General features: G+C 39.7%; 1 protein-coding gene across 17 annotated transcripts in view; it reads right to left on the bottom strand.

Annotated features, from left to right (window-relative positions):
- Positions 1–12,695, bottom strand: part of LOC103139183 (microtubule-associated protein 2-like) — a 31,891-nt gene extending 19,196 nt beyond the window's left edge. For 5 of the 17 annotated variants that reach the window (XM_016672285.1, XM_016672287.1, XM_016672288.1 and 2 more), the window contains exons 1-2: positions 12,454–12,692; positions 3,414–3,482 (exon numbers count right to left, since the gene is read on the bottom strand). The gene's annotated coding sequence lies outside the window, so the exon portion shown is untranslated. Of the gene's footprint in view, positions 1–3,413; positions 3,483–12,453 lie in introns of all 17 variants that reach the window. The other 12 variants (XM_016672281.1, XM_016672286.1, XM_016672289.1 and 9 more) reach the window with 6 other exon arrangements.
- Between the last annotated feature and the right edge of the window lie 9,953 nt (positions 12,696–22,648).

Below are 22,648 nucleotides of genomic sequence, written 5' to 3'. Positions count from 1 at the left end.
ATAAAATACGTTCTGTCTGGACTTACCGCAACTATAACAAGACTGCATGTTACTGCCTTCTGTTACTACTTTCTTATTCTGCAGGATTCATTCATTCATTGATGAAGCCATGAATGATATTTCCACGTCATTTTAAAATCTAAAATTAAAGCAATAAACCGTTCCTTGATTAAAACGAGTTTTCTACAAGATTATTTATCCTGTATTTAAGCCAGACCAGCAACTTCCTCCTCCCGCAGCAGCAGATTAGCTTTCATTGACTCAGTAGCACATAAAGGAGAATTAAAGCATAATGAGTGCTGTCAGGGAAGTGTGAATAAACTGTAAGCACTGGAGCCTGCCTTCACAAGCATGGGGCCGGGGCCCACACTTAGAAAAGATTAGACACTGAAATACCAGGAATATGGGAGCAATCACTTTAACGCCACTGAGATGCTTCCTGTTGTCTATTCTGGTACAAACAAATTTCCATCCTTTGGGGATCAATAAAATATTTATCCATCTATTGTTAGAACTCATTTGATAAATGTGTTTCCATTTCTGCTATTGCAAATGAACTCTTCTTTTGGAAAAGCAAAAAAACATCAAAGCAAGCGTAAAAACTTTATCAAAATTGCTGAAGTTATTTAAAATTTTGCCATTTCCATCGACCAGCGATACTTCAAAATTTGCAACAACAAAAAAAAAAAAACGTTGATGGAAACACGGTTATTGTTAAGAGTTCAATTCTTCATCAGTTTTACTTTTATAGATAATGTCATATATTACTCAAGCACCCTCAAACCATGACACTTCACCCTCCAAACTTTAGCGTTGTTACTGGCTTCTTCTTCATCTCTGAAATGTAAAATATTTTCATCCGTCCATCCATTTTCTGTACACCCTTGTCCCTAGAGGGGTCGGGAGGGTTGCTGGTGCCCATCTCCAGCTAACGTTCCGGGCGAAGGCGGGGTCACCCTGGACAGGTCGCCAGGGTGAAGCTGGCGAACCTGCGACAGTAAAATATTTACTGTTGCAGTAAATATTTTCATCTTAGCTTATTTATTGCCTTTAGTTGGTGTTTTCCTTCCATGTCTGTACCACCAGTAAGCGTTTCAGAGGACACCAGCGATGTCATTGTTCCCATAGTGATGCCACAACATAGAGTCACGGAGGTCAGTGGATGGTAGAGGACGGCAGCAGCGAACGGAGTGACTCTGACCATCCAGAAATAGGTCAGTGGATCGTGTTGGGCGCGGTGCCGCCTCGGGGTTCCTTCCCCACTGCTCTGACACGAAAGGAGCCATTTAAACCAGTCGATGCGCTGGTGTTACTGATGACCGCTTGCATAACATCGAAATAAAGCCAACATAAAGCTCATAAAGCCCACAATTTATCACTCAAGATCAAATGTCTCAAACCCACAAGCTATAATGTGGTCAAAATTTATCCAGTTTATCCAATACTCGTTTTAGTAAGAAAGAAACATTTTTTATAGTTACATCACCTACATATTTGTGTACATTTAACTTGAATTTACTTCAGTTTCAGAGTCTATTTTTGTTTTAGAAAACATAAAGTGAAGTAAGTAGCGAATAGATATTTGATTTATAAAGGTAAAAACTTAAAGTGATTAATTGACAGAGGTTCAATTAAACTCAGGAGCAGTTTCTCCTTATAACAAAATGTAAAATTCATCAAAACAAGAACATTTCTTGTAAAATGTAGGAGAGTTTCATATCTTGTCAAAATAAGAAACTTTCACACAACAGCAAAATGTAAAACTGGTTAAAATGAGGAGTTTTATATAAATCATAACGAGAAACTTTCACTTTTTACAATGAGATATAGAAATATGCTTCTCTAAATGATTACGACTTCTTAAAAAACATAATGGAGATCACTATGACTCTCCTTTTTCTTGTTTCTTATTCCAAGAGGTATTGGTGTGACAAAACAGAAATAGAAAGATACTTTTATTGCCGTTTTTTTTTTTGTTACTTTTTTTTTTATACAAAAAAAGAGATACCTTTCCACCAAAAGAGATACTTTTTTGGTAAAAAAAAAAAGTATAAATATATTTTTTTTTACCAAAATAAAAAAGATACTTTGGATTTAATGAGACATAAATCTTAAGAGAATGTTTTCTCGTTTTACCAAGTTACTGCTCACAAATTTATTTCTGAGCTCTGGCAGTTAAACGCTTCCATAAGAACCATCTACACGACACAATAAGTAAACATTAAATACTCATAATATTATGTAATTTAACATCCAATAACAATTTCTATAAAACACCTTAAGTCATTAAATGTCTCAAGTAAAAAGCTTCTCTCCAAAACGTTGGTCAGAGCAATAATTAAATACAGTGGAACTTCCCTTTTCATGTATGGTTTCGTGGAGTATGTTTCAAATATTTTAAATAACTTCGACAGTTTATATGTAATCTGAAAATGAGTTGTCATCATGTCAACCTCCTTCCATGTCCTCTCAAGACTCCGCTGATCTGGACAGACAGGTTGGTCAGGAAACGTCCTGTCATGTAACTAACGTTTCAAACCCAGCTGGGGTTAAACTGGAACACCAGAGTTTAACTTAATCACTGCTTTTTGTGGGTCAAAATGACATCAGCCCAAACCGAGCACAATCCCCTGCTATTATACACATATGGAGAGCCAAGCCAATTATCTGGCTGAATGTAGCCACTTCCAGCCGACCCCCGCGGCCCCCGTGAGTCATGGGAAAAGTGAGAGTAAAATGTCAGAGAGAGTAGAGCTGAATGAAGCAGCTGGCAGTGGGCCACATTTGAACACCAACGTGTAGCTACATAACATTCAGCAATGTAGCGTTTAGCTGTGTAACGTTTAGCTCCGTAATGTTTAGCTACATTACAGAGCTAAACATTACTGAACGTTAGCTATGCAACATTCAGCAACGTAACGTTTAGCTGTTTAACGTTTAGCTGTGTAACGTTTAGCTCCGTAATGTTTAGCTACATTACAGAGCTAAACATTACTGAACGTTAGCTATGCAACATTCAGCAACGTAACGTTTAGCTGTTTAACGTTTAGCTGTGTAACGTTTAGCTCCGTAATGTTTAGCTACGTTAAGGAGCTAAACATTGCTGAACGTTAGTCTTGTAACGTTCAGCTCCATAATGTTCAGCAACGTGACGCTTAGCTACATGACGCTTAGCTACATGACGTTTAGCTACATGATGTTCCGCAACGTAACTTTTACCTATGTAATGCTTAGCTACTTAATGCGTAGCTATAATGCTTAGCTCTGCAGTGCAGAAGCAACAATTTTATTGGTCAAGATTTTATTTCTGCTTTCATAACTAAATGGAGGCTGGAATTTCATATTATTTTTAATTTTCCACATTTAAGTCACCATTTATTATTGAATCCACTCGACCTGTGATGCCAAGTTACCTGAGCTGAAAGCTGAGCTTCTCTGCCTGTTGAACCAGGAAGGTATGGCGTTGAACTGTTGGCTCAGACCTAAGATAAAAATGAGAAACGAAGGGAAATAAACATTAGAATCATCAAACAATAGTTAGATATTTGAAGAAGCAAGCCTAGGCCTATTTAATTTATCCACAACTTTAAGCGCAAACAACCAAATCCCATCTGGTGAGCCTTAAATCATATTAAAGTCTTTTCCACACATTCCGCTTTCATCTTGTGTTGCAGAGAGCCGTGCATTAGGTTCAGTTCTGCCTGTAAGCAACATTTATTACTCATCGTAACAAAGTCGCAACCAAAACAATGTAATAATAAAGTTTGATCCATTTTATTCTTTTGTTTATTATGGTAATTTACTTTGAAATGAATGCCATTAGTACCACCATAACATTTCAGGCCATAATCTGCCTGACTGAGTTGTGTTATTAGTATTCAGAGAAGCTGGAAATCCTCATCAATGCATCAAGACAAACTTCAGCAACACAACAGACTAATAAAAGGAGAAGCAGAGGTTTGGCGGAGAGTCTCCAAGGCAACTGCAGGGATGGTAATTTTGCTCCAACAAGTGATTACAAGCATCCTTCCTGTGCCAAGTAGACCAGCGGCTCCAGTGAGCTGTTTTTAGGATTTGTTAAAGTCTTGGATTGGCCCTTTGGGGCCGATCCAGAGGATGAAAGAGTTAAATCTTGGCCCAAGATTCAAAGACAGACAGCCGTGTGTAGCTCTGAAACTGTAAGGAGGTGGAACGCAGAGCATCCTGTTAGCATTACAGGGTGTGAAAGGATCATTAGGGAGGTTCAGGTGTCAAAACAAGCATTAAGACAATAATACAATTCTGCAAACAAAGAGTTTCTGCAAACAGGGAGGATGCAGATTTATGAGCGAAGAAGGAAAACTATTTGAAAAAAGGCGAGGAAAAGTCAAATGTTACTATTCTACTATTAGCAGATGATTATGTGGTTTTTATGTTTTCCTGATTTAACCTCTTAACTTTACTAAAAAAGTTGGAGCCAAATGTAAAAAAAGAAAATTATATCTAATTTATAGCTCCTTGTCTGGTAATATTTAGTATCTAATATATTTAATATACCATAAATTCTGAACTATAAACCGTTACTTTTTTCCCCACACTGCGGCTTATACTAAGATGCAGCTAATTCATGGTTTGTTCTTTATTTCATACTAGCAAAAACAATTTGCCTCCTAACAGTAGACCAATCAATTAATTAATGAGTAGCTCACAGACGACAAATTAAATTGTACGATAAATTAGGAGCACTTTCACAATTCAATGACCAGTACTGCAAATCGCACTGTGATATTTCTTACAGTAAATGAAAAAAAAAAGTTAATGGATTTTTTATTACCCAACAGGCACTATGAATAAAAAAAAAATATTTTGTGACAAAACATCTTGTACGTAGCGCATAACTGTGTGAGTCTGTGGGGGATAAAACACATGTCTATCCTAAAGCTAAATGTTATTGGTCAGTTTAATTTTGTTAATTTGGCAGCTTGGCACTCTTTCTGTAAGCTAAATGTCACTGTGCAGTGAAGCTTACGGAAGCCCGTTTCCGCCCTTCTGGGAAAAAAAAAAAATTAAATGAATTATCTTGAAATAATAAGATACTATCCAGATACCCCTGACCAGCTGATTTCTGCCGGTGCTATACGACTCCGCACCGCCCAGTGGATGTGTGTTTTGGTGAAGTTGTCGCACTTTTTTCACCTTTTTGCAAATGCCCTCTCATCAGACACACACTGTCACATTTGTAACTTCAATAAAGAATAAAATAAATAAATAAATAAATAAATAAAAATCAACAAAATGTGTTCAAATTAATGATCCAACAAAAATAATTAACTTCATTATTGTTTCAACAAGGTGTTGTGCTATTCTGTGTGTGCTATTCATTTTCATCTCTTATTTTGTGGAAATGTTGAGACTTTCTCCAAAATGACAATCTTTTTCAACCTGCATAGCTCCGACGTTGGAAATGAGGAGCCGAGGTTCACAAATGACGCTGAAATAAAATCCAGTCCAACATCTGGTTTGAGGCGACACCTCTGGAAAAATATCCCAACTTCAGAAGATGTGCTTTTAACTTATCAGTGCTCTTTGATTCCTCCCATCAGTCTGCAATTTCTCACGTTGAGGTCATGAAACCAAATTTTAGATCTACCATAACTGATTGATGCCTGCTGGCCTCTGGTTTGCAACCAGCTTCTTACTATGAGAAACCAGCAACTTCCTCCCAGTGTCAGAATCTCACTGAGGAAGAAACTGCATGAAGTTTTCTATTACTTTAATGTCTGCTGTAACTGATGTATATTCACATATAAAATAAGTCAATAGAGTTTCATTTACAATTTTTATATCTTCGTGTCATGTGGCAGATCTACCAGACCAAAGAGAAAAAGTAGATCATGGTCTCAAAAAGTTTGGGCACCTCTGATCTAAACCATATGGGGCCATATTTAAGCATTGGCTTTGTATGGATTTTACTAAACATCTCATGCATAATTGGCAGGAGACACAAATCTGATAAGTTTACTGCACGGAAGAGGTATGAGACATTTTCTCATGATTTCTTACATTAAATAAAAACTGTCCAAATGATTTGTCTTCAATAAACTTAACATGTGAAAACAGTTGCCTGTTATGAATCGAGATCGACAAATTAGAGGAATAACCAAAGCTAAAAGATTTATTTTGCTTCTTGGCAAATTTTTAAGGAATTTTCTTTTATCGGCGCAAAAGGAAAAAAAAAAAAAAAAGAGAGAGACAGAGACAAACTATTCTCCAAAGGGAAGCTGCTTGGTGTGATAAATAAAAGGAAAGCAACTGTAATAAGAAGAAAAGAGTGCAGCAGGAAGTAATTTCTCTTTCAATGGCGGCCGAGCCAGAACAGCAAGCTTACTATATAAAGAAGAGAGGGAAAAACACAGAGAGATTTGTGGTTCCATCCTGCCCCTAAAATATCAGGAAATTACAGGAATAGAAGCACCAAAGCAAAGAATTTGTTTACAGCGACAGTAAACGGCTGTTCTCTCATTCTGCTCTGCTCCATTTGCTGGAAAATGACAGGAAAACTCACATTTGTCACAATTTAAATGATGTAAAATACATAAAAACATTTCTCTATTGGAAATATGATAGATGTATAAGTAGTGATGCCTTGTGCAGTGTTAACATATTACATAAAAAACCTGCTTTATAGAAAAACCCAAAAAGTTTGAAGAGGTAAAAAGTTGAACTTCATCATTCTCACCTGGTTGTTGTTAACTTTCATGGTTTTTGCCAAACTACAGTTTGGATTTTGTGATATCATTGGTGTCCTAACGGACCCACTGACTTTCATGTAAGCAGTTTTATCTCTACATTTACAATTTATGCATACAAATGCCGGTAATTTTGTCTATTTTCACACAATACGTTTTATACAGACGAGGAATTTGAGGCTTTCGGTTAAATCAAGAGTACAGAAGGCACATTGAAACTGTAATTCACTCCCCTTATGATTTAGCTCCAAATGTTCTCACAAGTTTTAATTACTTGGAAAACAGCTTATTTCTTCTGATACCAATCCATCATTAGGCTCCAAATTCTGAATAGTGCTAGCAGAAGGAAGTTTATTTGTTTAGCCACCATTAAAAATATTCTAGGTTTTCCATTTCTTCATAAAGATCCAAAAAATAATATTCATTTCTTTATTTAACCCTTGTGTTTACAAATGGGGTCCAACCGACCCCACACCCGTATCACTTGTCAGCCTCAGTCATCAGACACACAAGGGTTAAATGTTTCTATGAAAGTCCAGAATCATTTTGGGGCGTTTCATTCTGTGTTTCTGTTGTCAAAGCTCCAGAAATGGAATCCGCCCCCCGACTCCCTGATTCCCACAGCTTGTCATCACACAGAGTATCTAAGCAACGTCTCATCTCATCTCCAAACTCATTAACTGAAGCTTTTACAGGAAGCTGTGCTGATAATTTGATGCCCACATTCTTATCAGTGATCCTCAAGGTCTATCGTATCAAATTCTGTTCATCACACAGAGTGACTCGTCAACTGTGATCAAGTCTAGAAAACGTTCCTTGTCGAACATCTTAGCATTTTCAGCCATTTTCGCGTCGTGTTGACCCATGTGCTCCTCTTCCTCCAAGAGATGAATGGGTTGTAGAGAAGGCAGAAAGCAGAGCGACGGATGAAGAACGAGGTCAGAGGCCGAGCTAATCCACAGATATCGGCTCTTCATGAGGAATGAGAAACAGGAAATGAATCTTAATCTCAGCGCTCCACTGACCAGAAAAATTGTGTTCATCTTTATTAAAAGGATCAAAAGGGGGGGCAGATGGGGAAAAGATGTTTAAGAAATTAGGTAATAGCTATTTTTTAAAATAAATTTAAAGAAAGAGAAGGGAACGAGCTGTGGCTGCTTTTCCTCGACGCTTTTAAACGAGGATCTAGACGCGACCTTGGTTTGCGAAAACCAAACCAGAAGGACTGGTTGAGGTCAATACACCTCTGATCCACAAATGGACGTGGTCACTGACAAAAACAACAGTTTTATTTGGTTTAGTGTACAATTCTTGGGTCAATGGCTTTCTTTTAAATTTCTTTGTAATTATAATTGTTTTTTATTGTAATATGTGAATAGATAAGCCAGTTATCCTTCACAACATTCACACTGTGAAAAATCCATGTTGAAAGTAGATTTTAGTCAGAGGAGGCTACGTTGTAGCACCACATGGTATCACATTCTATTATGTTGGACTATACTACATGGTACTACGTTGTAACTACATTGTACTTTATGGCATTATGTTAAATCTACGTTGTACTACGACACAAACATCCCCATGACAGCTGACCATGTTATTATATCAACCTTGTATTTCACCATTGCAAACTACAAGACTGAAGTACTAATTACATTTCCAGTTGTTTTTTATAAAGCTGGTATGATGTAGAAAAGTAGCGGATTTATGGTGATAACGTGACTCGTGAGGCAGCTGTGGTCGGTGTTGCGGTTCAACCTGGGGGTCCGGTCGGAAAAATCAGACAGCAGCCCTCTGAGGTTTCCCAGCTTCCTCCTTTTTTAAGTTGGCTGTCACCCCCACTTCCTCACCCATAATTCACCCTGACAGCCTCCTTCTCCCCACACACAGGGAGCCCAACATGCTCATCCCCAGGCCGACACACACCTCCATAAAACACACACAGGATGCTACATTAAAGGCAAGAGGTCTGGGGAATCTGAAAATCTACAGCCGTCTTAGACGTTTTATTGATTCCAGAAATTTTACTAACTGTGTTAAACTTCAACGATGTTTTACTGTATTAAGTAGCGTAAATAATGTTAGAACTTTTGACCTAAAAAGCCTGTTTTTAACCAAAGTGTGTTGAACTGGGATCTTCTTTATGGTGATGTTATTCAAGAGTCAACAGACGCTGTAAACTGAGAGAAATCAAACTAAATTTAGCTGATTCTGCATGAAAAACCACAACCCGTAATTAAATATGAAGACAAAATTTAATCTGTTTAACAACAATATCAGAATCTGTTATTATTGACAGAGCAACACAAAGTGCTTTAAAAAATGGAAACAGGAAATAAAGAACAAACAGCAAACAGCATACAAAAATAAATAAATAAAAAAAACCCTAGAAAAAATTAGCCAAAAAAAAAAAAAAAGAAAAAAAGCTGGACATGAGAACTTTAAAGTATTTAGGCACAGGCAACACTAATTTGGAGGACTTTACAAAGATTTTTCCAGGAAGAATTTGTATATAATTAAAAATAGAAGTGTCATAGCACTACATAACTGTAGAACTGAAGGGATAAAATTAGGAACAAGAATTTAAATTACTATAATTCACCTAAAAATAATCTTAAACTGTATGTGTCGTTCAGTGTGAAGCAGCTCCAAATACCAGACCATGGTTCTACTTTTTACTGTCTGTTCAAGATCTAAAACATTTGAGACTGACAGAAAAATCAGAAAAGATGATCTTATACATCACACACAGGAACCCAAATACCATCCAATTAAGTAAAACCAGGAAGGAGAGTGTGGAGCTAAAAGTTGTGGAAACCTGAATCTTCCTTTCTTTAGGTGTGTGTGGAGGAACTTTGGATCCTATAGTCAGACATAACCTCGGGTCAGGAGCTGCAGTAATATCCTGTTTAGGACAGCAAACCGTGGGAAATCTGGGTCTGAGTCCTGAACTTTCCACTCAGGAAATCATTTCACATACAAGTGTCCTTTAATATTCTACATCCAATCAGAAACCTCTACAGCTCGACCGCCATGCAATCTGCGAGCTTAAAGCATGGAGATTAAAACCGAGCGTAAGCAGGTGCTGGCTGTTGAGCCCCGAAGGCAACAGCTGCATTTAAAAATGTGGAAACGGGCGGCAAAACGGCTCCGAATGAAAATGTTTTCCATCCATCAATCAACATGTTGCCACCAGGCGGGGAGAAATGAAACCTGGAGGCAGACATTTCATTCCTATGAACTTCTCTAGAGGTCAGGAATGTGAGCACCAAGCTGTATTTTAGCTGATCCTGACAGGTTGGGCATGAAATGACCTCCAAACAGAATGAGGGCGCTAACGAGCAACTTCCATGCAAAGCATTTAAGCTCTAAAACGACAGTTATGTTTATGTTTCTCTGATATTTGTCATATGAAGCATAATTGAGAGCTGAAGAATCAACAAAAACACATAAATTCAAAACATCTCCTCACCATGACACTTCCTCCACCAGTGCATCAGGGCTGATATGACCTTACGTTCACTAATAACATTTTATATTACAGTACAGAAGTATTTTGTTGGTGATGAATGGTGAGGGAACATCCCCAGAAATGTAAAAGAAGTCTGTGTGGTTGAGTTTCCACATCAGCAGGCGGTGTGAGAACTGCTTTCCTGCTCTGCCACCTTCCCACACGTTCACCACCTCCAGGATGTGTAACACCTTCGCCGAGCGGGCTTCAGTTGTAGCTGGAGTCTGAACGGCAGGAAAGAAACGCTCATAAAGGCCTTGCGTTGCACATTTAGCATCTTCCTACCACCTCCATGTCCAGATCTCAAAGCCCGGGCTGACTAACGGTGATTAGTCGTAGCCGACTCCCACGGCTGCAGACGTCAACAACCTGGGCTGACCGTGCTGGGTGAAGTGGGGGACAGGCCTCTGGTTCCATCCCTAAAAACGAGGGCAGAGGAAGGGCGCGCTGCCCCCCTCTGTCCTGCATGTCACCCTGAGTCGGTCTCCGGAGAGGAGACGGCTCGCCTGGGAGCTGCCCAGCAACCGTCAGGCGGACGGAAACAGAGACAGACAGAGAATGGGTGCGGCGGGGGCGCGGGCCGTCATGTTGGTGAGCATGTGATGGACCCAGTAGACGACCAGTCACGGATGTGATCCAAACAGATAAAATGTCCTCTCAACAATATAAATTAGTGCTTCTAATGTGATGAAAAACAAGCTGATATCCATTTAGCAGTTCGATGTGGGCGATGTGCATCATGGTCCACCAGTTAAAATCCTCCCACCACATTTCAGCACAACTCCAATCTGCATCTTTGTCGTTACGCAACCCTCCATGTTCTGATACCCAACCATCATCAACCGAATAATAATCACTGCCTCACATGACCCCTAGGGGCAAAATAATAGAGTACTGAAAGTTGGAAAGACTCAATCACCAGCCATAACAGTTCCACCACCGTGCTTCACAGTTACTGTCTTTTTTTGTCATTTACCTTTTGGAAAGTTGTCCTAAGCAGCAGATAGGCTATTGATGATAGGAGACTTGTGTCGATGTCTGTTGCTGGTTACATTAGCAACAGATATGCTAACTGCTGTAACTCATCAAGTCATTGTGACTGATTACGTTAGCAAACATGCTACAATCAGACTGTGTTTAATCAATGTTTGTGGTTTGTGTTGCATAATATTACTTTTGACCGTTTCCCCTTAAGCTAGGCTACATGGGGGTGCTAAAAATATGCCAATTGATTATTAGCTGAGTTAGCTGCTCACGGGTTATTTATTTTACTGACAGCAACAGGCATGCTAACTCCTATTACCTAATGCTGCAGATTGTTTTAAAACAATGTTTGGCTACGTTTCTGTAATATCCAAGCTAAAACTGTGAGCTATTCATTTTACCAACTGACATGCTAACTCCTGTAAACAGCGGCTATGCTGGTTTTTTGTGTTGTCATATAAATTCAAACAGGGTCAAATATACCGAGATATAAGGTTGACCGACAGCTCAAATCAACAAATAGGGAAGAAAAATCACCACCATAAACATGACGCCCTTCATTAAAAGGGTTAAAAACAGCAGAACAAAGACATAAACAAGTCTTCCTACGGTACAAATTAAAACAGTACACAGTCTTAGGAATATCCAGAGAAGAAGAAGGCTGCTGTGATTTTTTTTCATCAGCAGCATACACCACCTGCTCGACAGCGCACCCTGACCGAACCGATGGAGAACTTTTGACAGCCAGCTCTGCCAACGAGAACAGACAGTCTGACGTGTCCCGTGGTGTCGCCTGGCCTGGTTGAGAAACCAACAACAACTACTGGCTACCGGCACATGGCACCACAAGCTAAGATGTCTCGAAAATAAAGCTGCTAATGGTGTTAGATATCCCGAGATATGCTCTCACGGCACGCTAGTGGCTGAATAATCTGTGTTGTCTAGACAGAGAGCGTCTCAAAGACTAAAGGTCAGCAAAAAAATAAATAAATTAAAATCCAGAACCAACCCTGGGCTTATCATAACATCAGCTCAACTGTTTTCAATAGCTGCAAATATCCTGAGAAATTTGAATTTCTGCAAACAAAAGAAAGAGGACAAAGAAGGAATATTGATTTGAAATTAAAGGTGGGAAGAAAAGAAAGCCCTGAGGGACAAAAAGTGTAGGGGGTGGGGGGATTTACATGCATATTCTAGATGATTTGAACGCAGTTGCTTTTAGCAGCTTACCTGGTGAGGCGGGTCCAGTTTTTGGCGTGGGCAGCGAGGGGCTGAATGGGCCGGCGGGTGGCGGCTTCTGCAGAGAGAGGAGAAGAAGAAATAAACGGATGAGAAGGAGGCAGAGGAGCGGGAGACGGAGTCATCAGGGCAGCGGCGCTCTCGCTGGGATGACTGATGTTTTCTACGCCGGCTACTGGAGCCGGCGAGAGCACACTGCTGCAGCTTACACACTTCTTCCACCAACACACACACAAAACCAGAGAGAGCCAATCACATCCCCTCCACCATACACACCAACAGTTGGGGCTGAAGGCAGCATCACGCCGATGGGGGTTGGGGATGCTGGGTTCCAGCCATGTCTGAGCACCAGAAACATGTTCATGTTTTAGACATTAATTCATATTTGAAAGGGATATGAGGCTCACCCAGCCCCCGGGGGGAGACTGGGTCTACAGATGAAAGACCTCTGTCTGCATCTGAAACCTCCACAAAGAGCATTTTATTCTCATTTCTGCTCCTGAAGGCGCTCAGATTCTTCTGAACGCGGGAAGCATCCAAACATGACAACGAATGCGGCAGGAGTGCAACGCGAGGTGCAGGATGGGGTGCAGGGCTTGCCCTGTGCTGAATAATCGCTCTGTCGATGGTGCTCATTTGCAGGCAGGGCCGGGCGCTGCAGCAGAGCACAGACAAAGGGAGAGAAGAGAGAGGCTGCAGAGAGAGGCTGCAGAGAGAGGCTGCAGAGAGAGGCTGCAGCGGCACAAGCAAACCATCCAACCCAGAAAGGACTGCAAGCCGCAGAGTCCTGCTCGTTCCTGCAACCACAAACCAGATGAAGGGGGGTTTATTTATAGAGCCCCGGCCGTGCTGCAGCTATCCATCACCTGCACCGCTAAAGATGTTAGAGGAAATGAACGCAGAGGCATCAGAAGTTTGGAGGAAGAACGAGAGAAAACTGTGGAAAAAAACCCTGAGGATTCAGCTCCACTGGTTTATACCTTTATTAACACACAGAGCTGGTTTGTCACCAGCTGAAACTAGTTTGGAAAATCGACAGAAAGATGAATGAAAAGTCATTGTTGAAATTCATCAACTTTTAATGTGAGGACTTTAAATTGTCAAAAAAATGTGTTGTTTTAACCAAACCAGCAGTGGCCAGTGGAACAAAAAACTATTTTTTCCCTCATTGTTTCAGCCAAATGAATACTAAGATCTCTTAGTTACTTTGCACAATAAGACGGACAAGAGAAAACGCAATTCATGAAAGACGTGTTGATCTTCTATCATTAAGATTTGGCTACAAGATGCTAGCCTAAACATGGCTACATCTGTGGTGAAAGCAACAATTAAAAAGTTTAAAACAACTAGAAGTTTAAACTCGAGTTTATTTTGCCAACATGTAAGCAGAAGAGCTGCATGAATTTATCATTTTATTCAGACTCTGACTTTGGACGGTCAGAAAATTCCCCAAACAACAATAGAAGCTTCTTAGTTTCTCATAGCTGAAGCTCCATAGATGAGGTCATCTTTTAGATTACTCATGCTGTTCAAAAATTAAAATTCATCAGAAACCTCCTACATCTGCTTTTACCCACACCACTGTAACAACCAACAACAAACACATCTAGAAAGTAAAATGCTAACTCCTGTAAAAATGGCAAATCTCAGTTGTTGACCTGCAGCCTGAACAAGGTTTGCCCCCAAAATCCACCCAACTGCTAAAGAGGGAAACTGTGTCGGTGGAAAATGTTGCCGATGGAACAACAACCAGGAGCTCTTGGAAATATTTTCTGTTGAAGACTGAAACAGACAACATTTTGCTTTAGCTTTTTCTATTCAGTAGCTGGCAGCCTGAGCCACCAAATCAAACCTGTAAGGTCAAGAATGAAGTTAAGAGACTCTGCACTTCATCATCCATCACCAAGAGACCACTGAGGTTGACGTGACACTGAATCAGGAAGGAGGCAGTCCTACGGCCTCCAAAAGCACCTCAAAATTAGAGGGAGAGAGAGAAAATGGCCGACCTGCTGTTTCACATCCTCTATTAGCTTGTCAGAAACAGCCATTGGTGAGAGACTATAATCAAGCTGTCAGCACTGAGGTTAAAGAACGCACAAGTTTAAAACAGTGAGAGTCCGATGCCACCTTTTTAGAAAAATGAGAAGAAATGTGAAGGTATTGAAAGACAGAAAATCTGGTTTCTGTCCCGACATCTTCTGGGCCTCTGCCCGTCTCTGCCGATTAGACATCAAGACCAGATGGAAAGTAAAACGTGGCAGCTAACATCTAATCTCCAACCAGCAGATGCTAGCAGTGCTAATGCCAATCTGCCAGAACATAACAGGACTGTCAACAAACAGAGCAGACCTGCAGGTCAAGGCCAGCTGCTGATGTGCTGGGGATGAGTTGGAGAGGAAAGTCTGGCCCTGGCTGGACCCCAACCCTCTGTGATCTGGATTAGCTGACTGGATCATCCCCTGACATCCACGTATGATGACCCTGTCATCCAGATTTGGGCCGGCTCATTTTCCTGCACATCAGAACATTTTGGGCGTCTGATCCCACAGCCTAAATTCTCCAAACAACCAATCAATAGAAATGTCCAGAAGTCTTACTGGAGAGTGCTGCAGAGGCTGAAATACAATCGCCGCTCTGTGAAGGGCAACACATTACGCTTCAGCTGCTCTACAGGAACACAGAAAGGTGCTGACTAATACTGCACCTCATTCTGTCTTCAGGCAGGACGGAGGACTGCTGAGAAGACGAAACAAAGCCTGTCCAGCTGTCACCAAACCTCACCTGATAAACCATGACTCAGGCAGACTGTCTGAAAATGCAGCTTTAGCTCCAGATGAGTTTCAATGAGCCGGACAGAAACCACAGAGACTAAAACGAATCCTTCAAGTCAAAGTAACAACCAATCTACACAACTCCCTGTCCTGTTCAAGGAGGTCAGAGGTTAAATACCTGCTAACACTACAAACAGTGGGAAATGGATGGATTGATGGATGGACCATTTTAATGGGTGGATGGATGGATGGATGGTTGGATGGATGGATATACGGACGGATAAACCACTGGTTGGGTGGATGGATGATGCATGGATGGAGAAACAAACATGCTTGAGCTCTTTTTCCACAGTTTTCTAAGCCTGAAAACACTTAAACTCATTAAATGTCCAAACAGAGTAGAAAAACACAGTGGGTTACATGGTCTAACCACCAGGTTACAGCCATGTTTTATCAATCATCCACTTATAAAAGTGGATGATTGGGTATAATCATGACCAAAAACGATGTGCTCTGGTACAAAAGTATTTCATTTAATGAGCTTAGAAAGCTGGTTCAATGAAGTTTATTACATTTTAACCTGCTTTATGTCTGAATTAGATGTAATTGAGACAAACTTTAATGTCATGTTGTGTTCTCTAACAGCAGAGGTTGGCTTCTCTGCAGTGTGTTTGACTGTAAGGCTTGAAGTTGGCCCTGTACTAATGCTGTCACCCAGACTGGAAGCTTGTAATCTCCCGTACTGGCAGGCAGGATGGGGACTGGATCAATGCATTTAAACAGGACAGCAGCACAAAATCTATTGCTAGTTGTTTTGGTCAGAAATGGATGGAAAAATACCTTCATCTGACTGCTGGCTTGTTTAAAGCAAGCTAGATTTAATTTAGACTTGAAAGATTGAGTTAGCCAGATCTGCACTGCGTTGTTCAAAGCTTAGAAAATACCCAGAGCACACAGGAGGCAAATATTCTCATCAGTTACGGTCTTTCATCTAAGTACAGGAAGGTCATGCGTTCTCACTCAAAATCTATTTAAACCATGGCCAAACTATTTATTATTAACTGACAAATAATATTTTCCCTCATATTTCTTACTGTTTGTTATTCAGCTTTAGGAGTGTTTGGGACAGAATTTTAGAAGATGACCCGAAACCGTTTGATTTTGCTGCAATTCATCACAAAAAGTTTCAAAAATCCTCCTTTTAATCACAGCTAGAGTAACTAAATATCTCCAACGGCTTTGGTGAAGATAAATAGCTTTTCCAAGATAAATATTTTTCACTGAGACGTCTTAGACAAAACTATCATGTTGCTAGATGGTAAAACTGAAAGAATGAGCTAAACAACAAAAACATGTTATTTATTTTGAAAGACTTCTCACATGAAGGGTTTGCTTTGTGACCCACTTGCTAAGTACCAATCTTAAAATCAGTTTTATTTTATATTTTAACATTTATTAGTTGAAATATGAGTTTTTGTTCAATCCTCTAACTTATTTAGAAGTGTCACTTGCAGAAGACACGGCGTCAGGGAAAGAAAGTTGACCTTGTGGGAGCTTTACTTTTAAAACTGAAAACCATTAAAACCCTGGAAGCTACTGTCATCAAAAACTAAGATGACTTGTGGAGTACCTCAGGTGTGTGTCCTTGGTACCCTTTACTCTTCATTTAAACTCCACTTCTGAGCTAATCTGATTTAGAATAACAGAGTACTATTATCCGTTTTATGCAGATGTTAACACTAGGAAAATCCAAAAAAGAAATATTGTTTTATTCACTTTATCAATCATTCAAAGGTTCTTATCAAACTAAGCGAAAGTCTCAAAGACATTTTAACAATCTTTCTTCACACTACGAGTTTGAAGTGTTTTACAAACTGAATACAGGCTTGTTTGGCTAAAAACTGGTAATACATAGGCATAGTTAATGTTTATAGAAAGATATTAACAGCTACTGCTATTAAAAACTCATCTTTACTCTTACATTAATTGTGCATCATTAATTACTCAGTAGACTTGTGGAGTACCTCAGGTATCTGTCCTTGGCACCCTTTTATTTTCAACTTACATCTTCTGTGCAGGCTTGATTACGAACAATGGTGTACAAAAGCAAATAATTAAACACAGAGATTATATGTTTGATTTAAAAACTATTATTCATCCTCAAAGGTCTTGTCTAACTTATGTACCCTTATGTAAATAGATTTTTTTTATTATGACAGAATTAGTATTAATAAAGAGTTTTGCACATTATTTACCTTGACTGTAAAATTACAGACAAGCTTAATTCTCTTGGTCACAATATTTATGGAAAAGAAACAGTTGATTTCATTATGTTGTCGCAATTATTTCTGAAAGGCGCAATGACAGCCAAACTATTCATTATTGCTCAAGGGGGACGACTGCAACAGTTTGTGAAAAGCTCCCAAGAGCGTTAAAAAAAAAAAAAAGACTAAGTGGTTTATGAAAGCGCTGCTTTTTTAGTTTGCAATTACTGCCGAGAGCAAATAACAGGCGGTCCATTAGTCAAAAGTGAGCATCACACAATGCAAAAGACTAGCTGGCAAAAATCTAAATCGTGACAAATTGCCTGAAATGTCTAAATGGACAAAATAGTCAATGGTATGGATTGGAAGTCATTTTTCCTCCCGTCCTTCTGGGTCTTCATATTGTCTCATCAGTCAAACATATGCATGTCTGATCCTGCAACACTTCCAGGCTGAAGACGGCCTGCTGCGTGTTACTTCTGGACAGTTGTTCCTCTCTGATAAAAGCAGAACACAGGAAATTCCTCATATGTGAAATATGCCTGAGAGGCCTGTTTAAAATAGTTTTGAGGAAAAAAACGGCAGAAATAGGAAGGAAGTGAAGAGGCTCAGCGCTGTGCAGTATGACGGAGGGACGCAGTGACTCCAAGGAAACGTGTCTGTATAATGAACTTCAATGGGATTGGGCACGTGGGAGGGCGTGTGCCAGGCTTAGATTTACAGAGCGTTGTATACATATTAGCAGTCTGCCGGGCGGTGTGTCTGACTTTACGCTAACCACAGGGTGTAGCCTGGTGCTTTGAAGTCGTCCCAACAACCAGCTCTGAACTGAAACACAGGCTACCGTACGAGACATGGAAACATTACAAGTAAATCTAAAAAAATTAGATGGATATTATTATCAAGAGATTTATTTAGGCACAAGACTCTTATGCTACATGTTGTTTATTTCTCTAAGATTTGAAGTTAACTCCTTATAATAAAAATCTAGAAATCTGAATTCTGAAAGTTTGTTTACCCTCTTCGAAAGCTCAGAAGTGACAATTATGAGTTCATAAAGGTAAAGTAATTTGAAGAAGTGAACACATTTGAACACGACGTTCACTGTCAATTTTACCTGCACTTGAATATTACACAAAGTCGAAAAAGTATTTATAGCTGGAGAAAATGGCTTTCTGAAAAATGGAATTTCAAAATGAAATCTGTCAATATCAAATAGTTTTCCCAACAGAATGACAAAATATTCTTAAAAAAAGGTTGAGAGTATGAACTTCCATTAACTATAGACTTTAAAGAAACTATTACAAATATGTAATATTATACAAAGGAAGTATTGTCAAATACTGCTTTTTTTTGTAAATCAGTAGTTTCCAAACTATTTGCTATGGTTAAAAATCACCAAATTAAAAGTACTCCTGGGACACTTTTGTTTAATGTTTGTGTTTTTTAAAGTTTCTTACATAAAATGCCAGAGAAAATTCCAGACTGGTCAAAGTTTGGAGCGGAGTCCCAAATCTCTCGTTAGAGGATGCTACCCATAACTGTAAAGCTCTTTTGAGCGTAAACTTGAAATGCTAAACCACTATAGTAGTTTACAGTACATATAAATCTAGTCTAATTTTTAGGGCAAATACAGTAAAAAAGAGGGGGAAAAAAACATACTAAAAGGTGAGGCTACCTGTGAGAAAAGGGCATTTGCACCAACGACGTCCCTGATTCTAAATCCCTTCCTTTTATTGGCTAATCTGAACTATGCTTCCACGTACCATCTGTTTTAAATTAGCACCTTCACAGGAAGCACTAAGATCCGGGCAGCAGTGGTCAGATCCTAAATCCACTACAGAGGACCAGCCCAACATCAAGATTAACTGAATCAAACTGAACTGAATATTAGCTGGACAGGTTTTTTTTCCTGAATCAAACGACGCCGTGCTGCTTGTCTAAAGTTTGGAGGAGAGACTCGTGTCGCAGAGGGAAGAGCAGGAGTTTCTGGAATCCATCACAGACAGCAGAGGCCAGCTGCAGCGAGGATGGAAATCAACACGCCGCACAATGCTCGCTTGACGAAATACGTCAGGAAAAGCCCACATCCTGGAACGGCAGGTCAACGGCACGACATGCCAACATGCAGTGGAGCGTTGACACTGGTAAACAATAAACACACTCCACTCTGGGACGCAGCCAGCAATCATTCAGGCGCTGCATGGCGAAGCCTCCAGAACCATCAAGTCAGCACTTTTCCTCCCCATCCTTCCACAGTGAGTCATGGCAGGACGATTGGGAGCACAAGTTGATGTTTGGCTCAGTTTGATGGAGGGAGAATAGTAAGCACCACCCTCACGATGAATGCCTTGTGTTTCGTCGGCCATGTTTTACGGAGAGCGGATCCTCAGCTGCTACCAAACAAGTGCTCTGTGTGTTTTCGCCCATTTATCTCTGAGAGGATCGTTTATGTAACCCAAGGACACGGCTAGCCAAACATCCGGAGCTTTTTGTTCATTCCCCAATGGCATAAAAACCACTTTGTGCTCTAATTGGTCATCATATGTGCAATTATTAGTGAATATTTTGCATTTTCGTTCCATACAGTGTAATCACATTGATTATGCCAGGTTCAGGTGGCAACACAATGTTACATCAAACAGTTTATTTCTAAAGGTAACATTTCTGTTGGTAGGGAAACCATCAACCATTTATGTTTTATGAAAACGGCAATTATTGACATGTTCCTATTGTTTTGAAACCAATTATTCAATTTTAGGCTTCATGGGAAAAGTCTGAAAGATAAAGCTCCAACTCAGACTACAATAAGCAAACTAGTAAAAGTGACATCTGATATTGACAAACAGCTCAGTTATACAGTTTCCATGAGGAATTGAGGAGATATGTTCAATTTCACATGGCTTTGGTCTTCGAGGTCTTTGCTGGGTTTATTCCTCATGTGCAGCGCAACACTGAAAAACTTGAATCCTTCTACTGTATGGGTGTGGACCCCGGCCTCTATAAATAATGGTCAGACCACACAATCAGCTCCTTTTTTTTCTTTAGCGTCAAAAAGTAAAGATGTCTACTGGTAACACCATCTGCCTGTGTCCATCATGTGCGGATGCATCATGTTCTTTGAGTGGCATCAAACCAACATGACCCCAACGCCTCAGCCCTCCTGCCGTTCCTCTCATTCTCCCCAATAAGCATGTTTATTGGGGAGAATAATGTGAGTTTTCTTTAAGTAATGTTAAAAGACTGACAACTTGAGGTTGACTTATTAAGAAAGCCATATTGGTTGCCCAGGTATTGAGTCGGAAATAAATGCTGACGTTTACAAATGTATTTTGGATTTTAAAGAAAGGGTTATCTCTGCAATTTAAAACAATAATTGTATTTTTTTTTTAAATGAATACAAAAATATCCTCTTGCAAAATACACACCACACAGTCCGGCATATCATTTTAAAGGTTTTAAACCAAACGACTGCCAAACGAAAGCTTTATCTTAAAACCTCAAACTGAACCATGCCTTGTTTCCAATCATTTCACATTCATGCAAGTTATTTTTGTGCAGCAGCATGACAACAGGTGGGATATAGAAATATAAGTTACCCAGTTATAAAATCAATAGATATTTTTATAGCTTAAACTATAACTCGTTTCATATAATGTGTTACTGCTGCTGGTGTGTTTGTATGGCCGACAGCCATGTTTTTATTGAACTCAAAGCTACAGGTTAGACTTGTTTACCTCCGACTATGTTCAATATTTACAGCTTTTTTAGCATTTCAGTCTATTTAACCAGGGTTTTAGTGACATTTTAAATTAAATCACCCATTTTCTCAAGCCTTATTAACTGCAAATAATCTGCTTATGCTTTTTTAAAACAATTCTATCCTTCAGATAATCTAATTTCAATATCAGACAATAATACCATGAGAACATTAAAAATGCAGTTTTGGCTATCGATTTACTAGCAGTAGCATTGTGCCTTCAGCTACAGTTAGCTCAGGGTGCTAGCTGTTAGCTTCTTGAGGCAGAACTGTACTGTCAGTTTTTAATGATTTTATTACATAAACAGTTTGGCTCTGCTTATCCTGTCTTGGGGAAAACTTAATCCAAATGTGATGCTTTTGCATCATTATAATTATTATATGTCTGTTATCAAACAAAAATGACTGAATGAGTTGGAGTACAACACTCTGTGACCTAGAGGGGGGGGGGCGTGGTGTGAAGGGCCTTATTTCCATTTAAAGGGACAGCATCAAAACAAGTTGCTGTCAGACCAAGGGTCAACAAGGAGCCACAGGAGCTACAAGAACCAGCAATTCAGACCAAAAAAGTCACAGTTCAGCTTTATATAGACCACTGCTGAATGATTAAATGAAGGATTTAAAAGCATGATATGTCTGCTTTAAACTGGACTGAATTTTTTTTTTTTTTTTACAGGACGTTCATTCCCAAAAATCCTATAATGTGGCTAAATTAAAATGATGCAAAGTAAACCGGGTTAAAGTTCTGCCACAGCAATGTCTGGCTTGATGGCCGTTTATCCCACAAAAGGGTGGCAGAAGCAGTTTTCAAGGTTTAAGAGTGATTTACTTTAATACATAAAATAATCATCTGAAAGCATGCTCAGGTTATTTTCTTCTGGTATTAAAAATTAGTGTGACAAAAACAGAAGGTTTTCTACAAATTAACTGAGGGACATGACGTATTGAGATAAAAGACAGCACTGCAATCCTTTAACAAGGATCTGCAGGCTAAGTGATCATCCAGGAAAACACAACCAATCAATCATGGCAAACAGAAGACCTCTTAAATGGCAAACACAGGAGGTCATAGTTTGACCAGATTTCCTGTGTGGACAGGAAGCTTCTCAGTGAGGCTTTCACCTTTGAGTACTCTGAGTGCCGGCTATTACTGTAAGTGATACAGCAATATTGTGGTCAGCGTGAGCAGCTAGATGGAGGAAGAAGGGGGATGGACACATCCTGAATCCCTCAGAGGACGGACATGTTATAATCTCCTCACATCTATCGACGGAACAGGACGAGGTGAGGATGGACGGCCACGTTGTTAAACAGCGTCCAGTAGGGGGGGCTGATGTGGACTTAGAGTTTTGTGCGATATTTTGTGGTAATATTGTGATCACGATAAAGAT

This window comes from Poecilia formosa, unplaced genomic scaffold, assembly GCF_000485575.1.
Source record: "Poecilia formosa unplaced genomic scaffold, Poecilia_formosa-5.1.2 Scaffold58, whole genome shotgun sequence".
In the NCBI taxonomy this organism is placed as follows: domain Eukaryota; kingdom Metazoa; phylum Chordata; class Actinopteri; order Cyprinodontiformes; family Poeciliidae; genus Poecilia; species Poecilia formosa.
Note: the sequence above shows the minus strand (reverse complement) of the source record. Positions and strands in the feature narration are given on the sequence as shown.